Here is a 12,244-nt window from a genome sequence, read left to right on the forward strand (position 1 = left end):
ATACGTAAATTAAATCCCATACTCACAAAAACCACCAGACAGAGGCACACCAAATTTTTTCGAGTGTAAGAGACAAATTAGTATCTTCACTCGCAAGGTACAACATAGAAATAACAGTATCAACTACAATTGAAGAAACCCATCAAATTGATTTCAATATCCTCTTGTCGGAGTCCTCCTCAAGTCAGACTCGATTAACTAAAGATACTAAAATAATCGAAGTTCCAAATACGACCACCAAAATGGCACAAACAGTAGTAGATTTCATCAAAATAGCATCTTCAGCCCTACATGAGTTCGATGGTAGGTCAGAGAATTTTAACAGTTTCCCAGATGCTCTTGATATTCTTGAACAATAAAACATTGATTAAGATAAAACTAAAAGGCTCGGCATGAAACCTTATTAGCACTGAAACACAATTCAAGAAATAAAGTCAAAATTGAAATCTGTTATTAAGGGTGAATCAGTAGAAGTTTTGACAGCAAAACTGATGAACATACAACAACGCAGTAAAGCTGCAAACCAGTATACTGCGGAAGTAGAAAAAATTACCAAGGCACTGGAAGGAGCCTACATATCTTATGGATTAAACCCAGACTTAGCAAATAGATATTCTACACAAGCAGCAGTCTAAGCTATGTGCAAGAACTGTTTTAACGACAAAGTCAAGATGATAATGCAAGCCGGAACGTTCACATCAATGAACGAAGCCATTTCCAAATTCACTAATAGTTGTACGGAAATAACAGGCAGCTCAAATACAATCATGAGCGTAAGGCAACAAAACCAATATCGTAATGGTTTCCATGGAGGATACAGAAATAACAACTACGGAAATTATCGGAATAGAAGATTTAGACCACCAAACCGATTCAACAACTTTAGACAGAATAATAACATTGGAAGTGGACAAACAGGTAGTCCTCAAAACAGAAATAGAAATTTCAAACAAACACGAAATACTGGCAATGTACGTAATTGCACCCAGCAGGAAAACCAGAACACTCCAACTCAACAGTAGATAACAAAAAAGTGCGTATACTTAATCTACACTTAAGCAGCTACATATTCTCCAAAACTAGTCTAAATAATTCACTTTCAACTCTCCTAGTAGATACAGGAGCAGACGTATCAATTATAAAAAAGGGTCAAATTGACAATAATGTCACAATGAATAATTTACAAATAACAGATCTAAAGGGCATTGGACAGGGAGTAACAAACACACTAGGTACAGTCAAAGCAGATTTAATAGGAGATGATCTTTTGATAGCACACAAATTTCACATAGTAGATGATAACTTTCCAATTCCAAGCGATGGAATCCTAGGACTGGACTTTATCAAAAAATATAATTGCATTTTAAATTATGGGAAAAATGAAGACAGATTAATTCTAAGGCCCCGCGATTTTCCACAAGATATAATAATTCAAATGACAAATACACCCACAATCAATACAATCTCAATACCCCCCAAAAAACAGAAGTAATTCGACAAATTAATATAAAATCTAACAACTCTGAACTTTTTATTCCCCATCAACAACTAAAAGAAGGAATCTTCATTGCCAATACAATAGTAAACAAATGTCAAACTTTCGAAAATCTTAATGATTAGGTACTAATCAAAAGCACTATAGAAAATAACTCTAATAACGAAGAAAAGTAGAAAGACTTAATAAAAAATGTCCGCAATTTGCTAGTAAACAATTAAATTCACTATGCTCAGAATACATAGATATATTCGCATTAGAAACAAAACCCATTACAGCCAACAATTTCTACAAGCAAAAATTACATATAAATTATAACTCCGTCTACATTAAAAATTACAGATTGCCGCAAGCACACAAAAATGAAATAAACACACAAGTAAACAAGTTACTTAAAGATGACATTATAGAGCCTTCAATGTCCGAATACAAAAGCCCAATCCTATTAGTACAAAAGAAATCGTTACCCTGTAATAAAGACAAAAGATGGAGACTAATCATTGACTACAGCCAAGTAAATAAAAATCTAACTGAAGATAAATTGACACTCCCAAGAATTGATGACTTTTTGGATCAATTAGGAAAAGCAAAATACTTTTCATGTTTAGATCTGATGTCAGGCTTTCATCAAATAGAACTAGACCCAAATTCTAGAGACTTTACTTCATTTACAGCAGCTAATGGAACTTACCGTTTCAAACGACTTATGGCTTGAAAGTAGCACCAAACTCATTCCAAAGAATGATGATGTTAGCATTCGCAGGTCTGAAACCCTCACACGCATTTTTATATATGGATGACCTAGTAGTATTAGGATGCTGCGAAAAGCGTATGATGATAAATTTACGGGATGTATTCTCAACCTGCGGAAAATATAATTTAAAATTGCACCCTGATAAATGCTTATTCTTTAGTCAAGAGGTTACTTATTTAGGACATCAATGCACTAGCAAAGGATTCCTTCCCGACCCAAATAAATTTGAAATTGTTCAGAACTACCCAACACCCAAAACACCTGATGAAGTCAAACGATTCGTTGCTTTCTGCAACTACTATAGAAGATTTGTACCAAATTTCGCAGAATATTTAAGAATATTAACTAGACTCTGTAAAAAGAATGTCTCCTTCGACTGGACAGAAGAGTGTCAAAAAGCTTTCGTTTATCTAAAGGAAGCATTAACTGGTCGAAAGATTTTGGCAATATACAGATTTCAACAAAGAATTTTGTATAACAGATGCTAGTGGTTATGCTTGTGGCGCAATCCTGGGTCAAGAATACGAAGGCAGTTGCCTATGCTTCAAGATCATTCACGAAAGGTGAAATTAATAAAGCTACAATAGAGAAAGAATTAGCAGCAATTCATTGGGCCATAACCTTCTTCAGACCATACGTATATGGCAAACAATTTCTAATTAAAACTGACCATCGACTCCTAACATACCTGTTTTCAATGAAAAACCCTTCATCAAAATTAATTAGAGTAAGATTGGATTTGGAGGAATATGACTTTGAGATGGAGTACATAGCTGGAAAAGAGAATTACGTAGCCGACGCATTGTCGAGAATAAATATTGAGAATTTACAAGAAATGTCAGTGGAGGCATGTAAAATACTAAAAGTCACTACAAGATCAGAGACTAGAAAACCAACTAGTAATAAGATAAATGAAGAAAATAAAAGTCACATAGAGAACCCTATAATATATGAATTGTTTATGCATTATTTTGTAATTATAATTTTCAAGCTCAAGAGCCCATCTTGATATTGGCGGCATCGGCAGTAAGAGCGGCGTTGGTAGTACTAGGATCGGCAGTGGCAGTATTAGCATCTGCTATATTGGGGCCATCGGCAGCATCAGCGTTTAATATATTGGCGGAATCGCCAGTTGTTGTTGTTGGTGTAGCAGTGCTTCGGCCCACCCAATAGGTGCGACCGATCACAAAATGTCATCAACATCCTCTAACAGGTGTCCAAGGAACCTTGCTGTTTCAACAGGGGTGGACCATAATGTGAGGGGTGTTAGAGGCGTTGGTTCCACATTACAATTAAAGAGATGGTTGGTATCATGTGGGGACACATTGCAGACAGGGCATACATTTTGTATGTCGGGGTTGATTCTGGATAGGTAAGAGTTTAACCTATTACAGTATCCAGATCGAAGTTGAGTGTGCGTTCCTCTTCCGCAAGTTTTGGGTACTGTTTTTTGAGTACTGGATTCACCGGGCAATTCCTGGCATAGAGATCCGACGCCTGTTTGTGGAGTTCACTGAGGATCTGTTTTTTTTTTTTTTTGCTTCATACGGCTGAGTTCTCAGGTGCCGTATTTCCTCATAATGCTTACGAAAATGACTCCTTAAGCCCCTGGGCGGTGTTGGCTCATCAATCAGATGTCTGTTGGGATGTGCAGGTTTCTGGGTATTCAACAGGAACTGTTTGGTTAGCATCTCATTTATCTCCGTGATGGGGAGTATTCTCACCTCATTATATAGATGGTGTTCTGGGGACATAAGACAGCCCGTGACTGTTCTGATAGCAGTATTTTGGCAGGCCTGCAGCTTCTTGCAGTAGGTGGTTTTAAGGCTTGGAGACCATATAGGGGACACGTAGCATGCAATCGGCTGGCCAATTGCTTTGTAAGTGGTAATGAGCGTGTCTTTGTCTTTTCCCCAAGTGCTGCCCGCAAGAGATTTGAGGATTTTGTTACGGCTCTGGATTTTCGGTACAGTTGCGGCTGCATGCTCACCAAAATGTAGATCCTGATCAAACGTCACACCCAAGATTTTGGGGTGTGGTAGAGTCGGCAGCGTAGTGCCATCGACGTGGATGCTCAAAATGGTCGACGTTTGGGACGTCCATGTTGTAAATAAGGTCGCGGAGGATTCAGTCGGTGATAATGCCAGGTTTCGCGAGGGGAAAAAACTGGAGATCAGGGAGGTAGCCGTTTATTCTGTTGCAGAGCTCATCGATCTGTGGGCCTGGACCTGCGGCCATTATTGTGCAGTCATCGGCGTATGAAACGATAGTGACGCCTTCTGGTGGTGAAGGTAGCTTAGATATGTAGAAATTAAACAAAAGTGGGGAAAGGACACCACCCTGTGGCACCCCTTGTTTAATTCTTCTTGGTTTTGATGTTTCGTTTCTAAATTGCACCGATGCCTGCCGATCACCCAGATAATTTGCGGTCCATCTTTTAAGACATGGGAGAAGGGTAGACCCATCCAGGTCTTGCGCTAACGTGCCATAGCTGACCGTATCAAAAGCTTTTGATCGGTCTAGCGCAACGAGTACTGTTCTATGGTGAGCGCTTTGATTTAAACCGCAATTTATCTGGGTGCTAATAGCATTTACCGCGGTGGTGGTGCTATGGAGTTTCCTGAAGCCATGCTGATGACAGGCTAGCTGCAAATTTTCTTTGAAGTGGGGGGGGGGGGGGGGCAAAATGGCTTCAAGCGTCTTGGCTACTGGCGATAGGAGAGATACCGGGCGATATGACTCTCCTATGTTAGCTGGTTTCCCAGGCTTTAGTAGCGGGACCACCTTGGCCATCTTCCATTTTTTGGGAATGACGACGTTGGAAAGAGACAGGTTGAAGACATGCGCTAAATATTTGAGACCCTCTTTCCCTAGGCTTTTAAGCATCGGCAAGGCTATGCCGTCTGGGCCCACTGCTTTGGATGGTTTAGCGGTACGCTCGACCGAAATAAGTATAGGCAGGTGGTCGGATGCCAATGTTACCATCGGCTGCCAGTTGACGTAGTTTACGAGTACTGCGCTCACGATTGATATATCCGGCGAACTGACACCTTCCTACCATACGTGTAGGGGCGTCTCCGTTTATTGTGCAGAACGTAGTTTCTTCTATTTGATCCGCCAACATTTCACCCTTACTGTCTACCTGCAAGTTTGAATGCCATAGATCGTGATGGGCATTGAAATCGCCTAAGATAATGCGATTACTGCCAGTGAGTTAGGCGCTGATAATAGGGCGGTATCCACTGGGGCAGCAGGTGGCAGGAGGGATGTAGGTGTTGATGATTTCTAGGTTTGCATCCATTACAGATTAACTGCAGAATTCTGCAGTACAACGGGGGAGACGTCGTCACTCTGGGAGTAAGTGACGGGTGACTGCGCCTGGGTTGTGCAAGGCTGGAACCCAACTGCTGTTGTGGCCCTGGGACTGGACGTCCTCGGGCAAGCATTGGAGGTTTGCGGCCTGCCAACAGTGCCGTCGCGGAGACCAGAACATCTAGGAAAGTGGCACCGTTCAAGGCAGGAGCTGCATTGACCCTTACCCTGACCTACACGATTGCTGCCGGAAAAGAGGGGAAGAAGACGGGGCAGGGACTGATGCTCGGCATTGCTCCCGACCTCTACGGAGGTTGTAGATATGAGTTGGTGGTGCCGTGGGGCGCGAGCAGCAGTGGGTACTAGTTTTGGCTTGCTGAGCAATAGGGCTGCTGGAAGGTAGTGGGGGAGCGCTAAGGCGTAGACTACTGGAAGGCCTTGGGCGTGAAGAGCAAGGAGCCACAAAAGAATTATAAAGGTTAGATGGACATCGGCGGCCACTGTGGTGTGATGGTAGCGTGCTCCGCCTACCACACCGTATGCCCTGGGTTCACACCCCGGGCAAAGCAACATCAAAATTTTAGAAATAAGGTTTTCCAATTAGAAGAAAATTTTTCTAAAGCGAGGTCACCCCTCGGGAGTGTGGCAAGCGTTCCGGGTGTATTTCTGCCATGAAAAGCTCTCAGTGAAAACTCGTCTGCCTTGCAGATGCCGTTCGCAGTCGGCATAAAACATGTAGGTTTCGTCCGGCCAATTTGAAGGGAAAATCAAGAGGAGCACGACGCAAATTGAAAGAGAAGCTCGGCCTTAGATCTCTTCGGAGGTTATCGCGCCTTACATTTTTTTTACGTGGAAGTCGGGTTTTGGGATCTAGCCCAGAACCTGCCGGATGCAACCATCCCTTGCAAGAGACACACTGACAAGAGTATGACCGTCCTAAAAAGATTCTTTTCCGGCAGACGCAGCAAAACCATTTCTCAGGACCGTGGTTAGGAGACGGGCCCGGATTGGATTCGATACCTTCCCGGAGCAAGAGAATATGGAGCAGTCCCGCTGCAAGGAGCTGCTGGGAGGATGACAATTTGTGGGAGGGACGCAACAAATTAAATGGGGTTACACTGAAATGACAGTCCTTGGTCGGGAAAAATCCCCAGTCGCTCCGGTAAATAGAACCGACTGCCTGGGGAAGCGGCGGCATCGGCAGTAGCAGCATCTGATTCATTGCCGGCATTGGCAGTAGAAGTGGCATCATTATCGACGGCATCGGCGGTTCCGGGAGTAGAGGCTATTGTATTTGCTCCAGCTCCCACTAATCTCTACAAGAGGTTGCGTTGTGGCTGATGGGGGAAATTCCACCCCGGCTTTTTGTAGTTCATTCGTCAATTTTTGTTTTGAGTTGGCCATTTTAGTTATCCAATAAATATAAATTTTTCCCAATGGGGTATGTGGTTGTCTCCACACCCGAGTTATAAAATTAACGATTTTATATGTATTTAAAGTCAATTACTCGAGATATTATTTCGTTATTGAATAAAAGACGTGTTCAATGTTCCAGCGGAAGTAAGTTCTTCCTCTTTTTCCTTTATTGCTCATCTCCATGTTTTGATAAGTTGGCGATGGTTATAAATACTTATTATTTATGAATATACTAAAATATTCAGCTTTTGGTATGTAAGCAGTTACAGTATGTTTACAGTACGTTTACAATTTACATCTTTACATAACAAACAAAAAAAGGCTTGACAACACTTATGCAGCTCAAAGCTTTAAAAGCGATATCGCGAAAACGGTTAAAGATTTAGTGATGAAATTACCATCTTGAAAGGAGAGCCAGTCTGAAAAAGCACCCTGATCTAAATGTTGTCGGGTCTCAAAACAGTGCTCCTTTCTTATAAGAATAAATAATGCCAGGTGATTTAACCACCGAGGGAGATATTAGGTCAAGCTTCTATTCCAAGTTGCGCCGTGCTCCCTTTTCTTTCATAAAAATTAGCAGGATGGGACCGACTCCGAATATTTTGTCATAAAAAACCGATTAAAGAATATACCGATTTCAACATCGTTATTGTTATTTTTGCAGCTCAAGCGCAAATTTTGTTTTTGATAAACTTTCTGAAGCACTTAAAAGATAAAGCCTGAGACTATTGGGATGGTAAGAAAGCGCACTACTTTCATTCCAAGAAAAGTGAAGTATTGCAAGTTTTAGTTTCGTCATAGTGGGTCGCCAGATTTTGTGGAAACCGTTTAGGGTGGCGACTTTAAAAAGTTTGATAACCATGGATCTAAACTAAACAAATATTACACAGAATCTTTGCAATAAATTTTAATAAGCGTCATTATAGAAGCCGGTGGACAGCAAAAAATGTTTTAAAAAAATATTACTTTTCAAATCGTTTTCAAATTTATATTACCCATTCGTAGCAACTGTACCTATTTGGGTACACCCTTTTGAAATATTGAAATTATTTTTTCTCTTTATCATCCATAATAAGGTGTGTTCCGAAAAGAAAGGGCATACTTTTTATTTTTTAATTACTTTTCGAATTGTTTGTATCGGATCATTATGGGTATATCAGAGTGTGGTCTATTTCCTAGCTTCTCGACCGATAGTTTTCGCTATTGCGTGCATGCACAAGAGCATGAAAAGAAGTTTACAGTTAGCTTAGTAAAAACAAATATTTTTATATAAAATTGCCCAAGAAGATTATAAAATAGTAGTTAATAACGCATTATTGTGTTTAGGAAGAGCTTTAAAAGAAGGGTTTTAGGAAATCCTTTGAAAAAGCAGGAAGTATCAAAACAAAGGGAAAAGCGGTTGATATTAAGAAAAGGAGCATCAAAAATCTACGAACGTTTGATGCTACAAAATATTTAGTGAATCAGAATTATGATAATTAGAGCTACAAAAAATTGATAAAGCATTATCTTGGTCCAGTTTTTCATTAACGGGATGGATGTCACTGCCTTCCAGCGTCACCAATTTGAATATAGCTACTTTAATGATTAACAATTTGTACTAAAGACTAAAAGATAACATATAACTGTCACATAAGGGCACTAAATCCAAGGAATAAGAAACGATGAGGATACTGTAGCATTCATTCATTCAGTCATGTGAAAAACACATATTCAGCCCAATTGTTGAATCCATCGTATACTCGATTTTCGTAGATTCTACGAAAGTACGTTTACAGAATCCATCGTAAGTTCGAAATTCCTAGAAAACCTTCACTGAACACACTCGAACTGTCAAATCTTAGAGTTTCGTACAAATTTTCTACGACGCGTATCAGCTTGCGGGGAAAAGTAAAATCATTAAAAATTCAGAATAAAAACAGGCATATTAAACAAATAAAATGTAAGTATATTATTAAAAGTAATATGTATACTAATTAAATTACAATCTATTGTTATAATAGGTCAAAAATTGTCACAACTCGCCAACAATGTTCCCCCTTACTTGACCTATTGCAGCAGCAACCTGAAATGGCGCAAGGCTTTACAAAGTGCCCAAAGGAGGAGGTTAACAAATTTCGGGAAAACATTGCAAAGGAGACAAATAGTCTTGCGCCACCAACAAAAGATGCATCTACGTGGACAAAAGTGATGCCTTTGTAATACGTATGCATGCATTGTATGTGATTTCATTGTTTGCTTTTGTTTTAGGTATATTTGGACGGAAGTCGTATGTAAAACGAAAACTCTTGGAAAATAAAAGGGCAGACAGCCACAGGAAGCGGATGAAATCGGTAACGTGACTTCACACATTTGGAAGAAGGCTGAAAAGAATTAAATTAAAATTAAATTACTAAAATATTTATTTTAATTTTTAAAGATGTTATAATAATGAAAATTATTAAAACAAACTATAAAACAAGATTACACCCTGAAACCTATATTTTTCGTAGAACTCCCTTTTTACACTACGTTTCTCTTCGTTGGTCATATCTAAGTGTATCAATTGTGGACATAGCCGCGTTTGGAAAATTAGTAAAGCATCTTTCAAAACTTTGGAAAACGTGGACTGAAACATCAGAGAGTCAAAATATTTTTCCAACTCCGTGCTGATAGCTACCTTCAGCAAAAAAAAACCTAATACCGATTCTAAGCGTATTATAGGACTCATTGAAGATGATCCACCGAACGCTGTACTTCCTTCATTTATTACACCGAGCACGTAGGTAAACGCTGCCTTGTTTACGCGGAAAGTTTTTATAAAACTAAATTTTTTAAAACCTTTATAAGTTCATTAAAACACGGATCCTTTCATTTACATGGCCTCTTCTAATCTCAAGACTCCTCGCAATTTTTAAATCACGTCTTTCTTGCTCATTTTCTTCTAACAAAACTGCAAATGATATGGAATCCATTTTAAGCACTAAACTTTTTTTTAAATGATACAATGCAATTTTAAACTAAAATTTAATTGTATATTTTTTATTTACAATCGCTCAGCTGACTTCGAATAGCCGAAATTTCACATTTTATGTTGGCAGCACTTTTTTCAGTTTCACATGAGTTCCGTGATAGCAAATTCTTCGTATTCGTAGCGGAGGGTTGTGTTCGTAAATTTTCTACGATGGATTCAAGAATAGGGCTGATTTTCGTTTTTCTTGAGAAGCATTGACTGTTACATACATTTTCATCCATTTTGTACATACATACAGTCTACGTCTACGTCTCGTAACTTAAGGCTTCTTCTATTTCAAATTCCTCACACACAATTTATTCCCACAACTCGATATACGCTTAAACTGCATTTCTCATACTCCATTCCGATTTTGCTTACTACGCATATCCCACCAAGCCGAATATATGCACTTCATATCTTGTACACTTAGTATGTAAGTATGTAATAATGTAAATATGTATACAGGTAACTCATAAGAATTAATTAGAATACTTTTGTATAAATACTAAGGTAACTTCCCAAATAAAGACAATAATTGTTTTGACACCAAACCGAAAACAATAGTTTTACTTTTCCATCCTATATGGCGATCCTGTTAATGATTCTGGTGGCTGACTATTCAGCCTAAGTTCATTAACAAGGATAAAACCGGTTGATTATTCAGCCTAAACGCTATAAAGAAAATAAATTGAACAATATTTTTTTTTTTAAATTACTGGTGGATTATTCATGAATAAAAGTAAACGGAACAGTGCGAGCAACAGTAACTGGTATAGAAAAGGATTCACAGCAATTTTCGCTTCCCAAGGCAGTCGGTTCTATGTACCGGAGCGACTCATGATTTTTCCCGACCAAGGACTGTCATTTCAGTGTGACCCCATTTAATTTTTTTCGTCCCTCCCACAAATTGTCATCCTCCCATCAGCTCCTTGCAGCAGGACTGCTACATTTTCTCTTACTCCGGGAAGGTATCGAACCCAATCCGGGTCCGTCCCCTGACCCCGGTCCTGAGAAATGGTTTTTCTGCATTTGCCAGAAAAGAATCTTTTTAGGACGTTCATACTCTGTTCAGTGTGTCTCGTGCAAGGGATGGTTGCATCGGACAGGTTGTTCTGGGCTTGATCCCAAAACCCGACGTCCACGTAACTTTTATAAATCTTTTGTGGCTCCTTGCTGCTCACGCCCAAGGGCGTCCCGTAGTCTACGCCTAAGCGCCCCTCCACTACCTTCCAGCAGCCTCGCTGCTCAGCAAGCCACAACAAGTACCCGATGCTGCCCGCGCCCCACGGCGCCAACAACTCAAACAGCTGATACCACTCATAACTACTACCTTCGTAGTAGAGCTGGTAGCAATGCTGAGCATCAGCCCCTGCCCCCGTCTTCTTCTCCCCCCCTCTTTTCTGGCAGCAATCGTGCAGGTCAGGGAAACAGACTCTTAGTCCCTACCTCCGTTTGCAACGTCTGCCAGCACAGAATATATAGGTTTGCGACATCCGCTCAATGCAGCTCCTGCCTTGGGTGGTGCCACTTTGCTAGATGTTCTGGTCTCCGCGACGGCAACCCCTCGACGGGTTTCATCGCGCCATGTTGCCAGGTCGCAAACCCAAATCATCCGGGTACCCCAATGCTTGCCCAAGGGCGCCCAGTCCCAAGGCCACAACAGCAATTGCGTCCTGGCCTCCCACAACCTAGGCGTAGTCACCCGTCACTTACCCCTAGAGTGGCGGCGTCACCCCTCATGCACTTCAGAATTCTGCAGTTAAACTGTAATGGACTAACTGGGAAGATTACGGAGATAGTCGATTTCATGAAGCGGCACAACATCCGCATTGCTGCGATTCAAGAGACTAAACACACAGCAAGATCTGCATTGCAGACCTGCTCTGGGTATAATGTCCACAGGAAGGACCGCGAGAGCGGATATGGAGGCGGCCTCGCGTTTATTATACACCACTCTGTGCAATATCATATATTTGATCCTGGCATCGACCGCAGGGATAATGTCTTAGAACGTCAAGGCCTATCTGTCCGGTCAGGCGATGCAAATCTAGAAATCATCAACATCTACATCCCTCCTGTCACCTGTTGCCCCATTGGATACCGCCCTAAAATCGAGGCCTTACTCACTGGCAACAATCGCATTATCTTAGGCGATTTCAATGCCCATCACGACCTATGGCATTCAAACTTGCGGGCGGACAGTAGGGGTGAGATGTTGGCGGATCAAATAGAAGAAACGACGTTCTGCACAATAAACGGAGACGCCCCCACA

This window comes from Eurosta solidaginis, chromosome 1 (assembly GCF_040869045.1).
Source record: "Eurosta solidaginis isolate ZX-2024a chromosome 1, ASM4086904v1, whole genome shotgun sequence".
NCBI lineage: Eukaryota > Metazoa > Arthropoda > Insecta > Diptera > Tephritidae > Eurosta > Eurosta solidaginis.